The 4,024-nt window shown below is 24.7% G+C and overlaps 1 non-coding gene across 1 annotated transcript; it reads right to left on the bottom strand.

Annotated features, from left to right (window-relative positions):
• Nucleotides 1-3,218: 3,218 nt before the first annotated feature.
• Trnaf-gaa lies at nt 3,219-3,291 on the bottom strand. The gene has a single exon. It is a non-coding gene; the product is annotated as a tRNA-Phe (tRNA).
• Nucleotides 3,292-4,024: the final 733 nt, after the last annotated feature.

Here is a 4,024-nt window from a genome sequence, read left to right as displayed (position 1 = left end):
CCGGCCCGGTTCAAAATTTCGGCGTTATTTTTAGTTTGTAGGTTTAAATTTCCTTTGTTTTCTTTCTTTTATCGTGAAATTATAATGAATTGCTATGAATTATGCTGGTAGTTAAGGGAACAATTTTAAAGAATAAAAAATTATGTTTCAACTATGTAATGCTAGTTCTTAGGATTCGACCATAAAATATGTTACAAATTTAAGGCTACCCGCCCCCCCTTCCAACACATTAAGTAACGCAGTTCAACATTCTATCAAAGCATATGAAAGAGGTTGATTTATTTCACGAAAAAATACCAGGTGTATACATATGAAACCGGTATTTTTTCAAGAAAAAAACACAATTCAGTCAAATAAATTTATTGTAAATGCCATATTGAATGCAATATATAAAGCACTTTATATCCTGAAGATTTTTATTTAAAAATTTATTAGATCTTCAACAAACAAAATTAGTCTCGTAAACAAAAGGACTAATTTTAAACAAAATATATGAATTTTTCTAACAAATAGTTGAATTTTCAACTAATACAGGTTGAATTTCTAAACAATGGAACAGTGACAATTTCAGATAAGAAAATTAATTTTTATTTAAAAAAACTAAATTTCAAGAAAAAGTTCAATTTAAAACCAAAGAGGTGCATTTAAAAGGAATTTGAATTTTTTATAAAACAAGTTCAAGTTTCAAACAAACAATTGAAGCTTGATTTCAAACGATGAATTTTCAACCAAATAGTTAAATTTTCAAAAAAAATGATGAATTTTCTAGAAAGAAGATTCATTCGCTGCCAAAAAACACGAATTTTTAACAAAATATAAACGTTTTTACCAAAACCGTTAAAATGCAGAGTCAAAAAGACAAATTATTTACCTAACCTTTGAATTTTCAATCCGAAAGTATGTTTGAAAAATGTTAATTTTCTGACAAAATGTTCAATTTTCATGAACATAGTGTAATTTTTAATGAAACAGTCCAAATTAAATCAAAAATATAAATTTTAAAACAAAAAGTTTAATTTTTTACCAAATAATTTAACTTTTTACCAAATTGTTGAACCATAAACCAAACCAGAATAAATGAGATCAAAATAGTTACATTTTTAACCAAAAAGCATGAATTTTCAATCAAAAATATTATTTTCGACCAAAAAAATTAACATTTAACAAAATACGTGAATCTTTAACAAGAAAAGATCAATTAAACAAATTTAATTAAATAATTCCATTGTCAGTTAAAAAAATAAATACCTTAACAAAAAAAGCGCGAACGAATAATTTAAAAAAAAATGGAATTAAATTTGTAACCAAAAAGATGAGTTTTTCCACAATAAGATTAATGTTTTACCAAAATACACTAATTTTGAATAAAGTGCATTACGTCTCAAAGGGAAAGATGATGAATTTTATACCCGAAAATCTGAATCGACAAAGTGGAGTAATTTTTTATAAGTTAATTGTCTACAAAAACTTATAAATGTTTTAAAATTATTTAATTTTCAATTAAAAAGTTGAATTTAAATCAAAATAATCAATTTTTAACGAGAAAGGTAATTTCCAACCAATTAGTTTATTTTTCTACCAAATTCGTAAATCATGAATCAAATCAGGATAATTTTTAAGTAAAATCATAAATTTTCAAGCAGAAAAAGACAACTTTTTAACATAATATTTTTTAACCCATCAGAGGATTAATTTTCTGAAAATGGAAGTTATATTTTCAAGCAAGGTGATCAATCCACAACTAAAAAATGAATTTTTAACAGAGTAGTTAATCTTTCAACCAAGTATCTTCTATTTCAAGTATTTCAAGTATCAAGTATTTCTGAACAAAAAAGGATGACTTTTTAACATAATATACTAAAATTTATTTTAATAAATAAAAAAATAATTAAAATTTACAACCGAATACTAGAAGTTTCAAGCAAACGAGATGAATTCCGAACCGGAAATGTAATTGTAGACTTTTTAACTAAAAGTAGTTTGTTTGTCTTGCTAGGTTCTATTGCGAGAAAAAAGGAAGAAAGGCTATGTTTCTGAAAAACCGAGAAAAAAGATTTCTTTAAAATTTATCATCACGAAACGTAACTGATGTTTTCTAAGTTCATAAACTTACTTTCGCTGAAAAATTGGTTGGTAATGCATTTTATGGACGGCTTCTTATTTGTGGTGAAATATAATGTTTTACTGCTATAATATTAGTCTTTTTAATATTTGCGAACCTGAAGAGGCCATTAAGATTTCGAGAAATTTACGAGCAATTCTAATTTGATGAGCATATATTCTGTTGAATTTAGTTACTAATTAAATTTCCGGAAGATTGCATAATTAAATGTGAGTCTTATGTTAAATTCATTCTAAACTGGGAGAATGTAATTCTCATAATACGCTTATCGTTTCATGCAGGATGGTATGTAAAATATAAGATCTGCTATATATGTAATGAAATTTTACATAAATGAAAATTTGTATGAAGGTTAAAGAATATTGTGTCTTTCTGTACTCGAAGCACTTGAAAAAATATAAATTTAGAATCACTTTTTATTTCTGCATTCTACGCGAGATGCATTATCAATATTAAGGTTCAATATTATTATTTTAGAATTATCTAATTATTTATTTAGATGCTCAAATTGCTGGAATGTGTCTTCTCTGGCAAAAAATTGCAACTATTTGGTTGAAAATTAACTTTTTTTTAATTTAAATTTTCTGTCTCAAAAATTATTTTTTTTTTGCAGAAAATTCATCTCTTTGTAAAAATAATCATATCATTACTGGTTCAAAATGTATCTAGTTGAAAATTGGAATTTTAAATTTATTTAAGTGTTTTTTTGTTTTAAATTAAAGTCTTTTAAATTTAAATATGAATCATGCATTACATTTTTTGTGAATAATTCATCTTTTCGGTTTGAAGCTTCAACTATTTGGTTGAAAATTAACTTTTTTGTTGAAATTTTGATTTGACGTACGTGCAATCTTAAAATTTGGCTTTGAATTTATTCAAGAATCTTAGAAAAATTATATTTGTATATAACCTTAAAATAAAGATTAATAAAGGTTATTTTTTAGTTTAATATTTTAAATATTTGAAATTTTAGAAAAAAACATTTTCTTATTTCTAATTGTTTAAATAATCCAATTTTACATAACAGGCGTACTATTGTACAATGTAATATATTAAGTTTTCAGTTAAATTTATTTTTATTCAAATATAAAAAATTTGCCGAAACCCGGGATTGAACCGGGGACATTTAGATCTTCAGTCTAACGCTCTCCCAACTGAGCTATTTCGGCTGATGATATATAAACACTAACTTCGAAAGTCACGAATGATAATAGTAATTTGATATAATAAAATCTTATAAAATTCAGTTGCAGTTGATCGTCTATCAAGGCTAATATTATTGTAATAAAAAAAATTTTATATTCAAATTAAAAAACAGGAAAGATGGAATTTTGAAAATAAGAGCTGTTTATATTACTATATTCATTAACATTTACTCACAAAAGTATTAAATTATTAAATCTATACCTGCTAAAGTAAATTTGGACTGAGTAGCTAATTTTTTAATTATTATGAACAAACTCAATAGTTCAATATAGTAGAATATTTTTTCCAGTGATAGAACTTCACATACCTAGTTAACATTTAATTAATTGCTACATTATAGAAAGCTTTGCAATGATGAAAATTTTCGATTTTTTTTAAATAGCTAGGTATATCGCAATTTGACCTTAGGATCTATGGTCATAAAATTTAGACGAAATGTAGTCCTCAATAATTCCTATTATTAATAAAGTTTTTTTATTATTAAGTAGAATTTAATTAAAGGCATACTTTTTCACTAGAAAGGTTGAGGTTAAGTTATTATATATTATTTATGTTATGTTTGTCGACCAGATAAATGTATTAAACAATTTGATATTAAAGTTTCTTGTTAATCGAGCAGCCAATAACACTTCTGCATGCATTAAAAATGCGACTCACTAACTTTGGCTTATGATGTTTTTGAAAGTCCCTTTATTA

The sequence above is a fragment of the Belonocnema kinseyi genome, chromosome 6 (assembly GCF_010883055.1).
Source record: "Belonocnema kinseyi isolate 2016_QV_RU_SX_M_011 chromosome 6, B_treatae_v1, whole genome shotgun sequence".
Taxonomy (NCBI): domain Eukaryota; kingdom Metazoa; phylum Arthropoda; class Insecta; order Hymenoptera; family Cynipidae; genus Belonocnema; species Belonocnema kinseyi.
The sequence above is the reverse complement of the archived record's forward strand: the minus strand, read 5'-3'. Positions and strand labels throughout refer to the sequence as shown.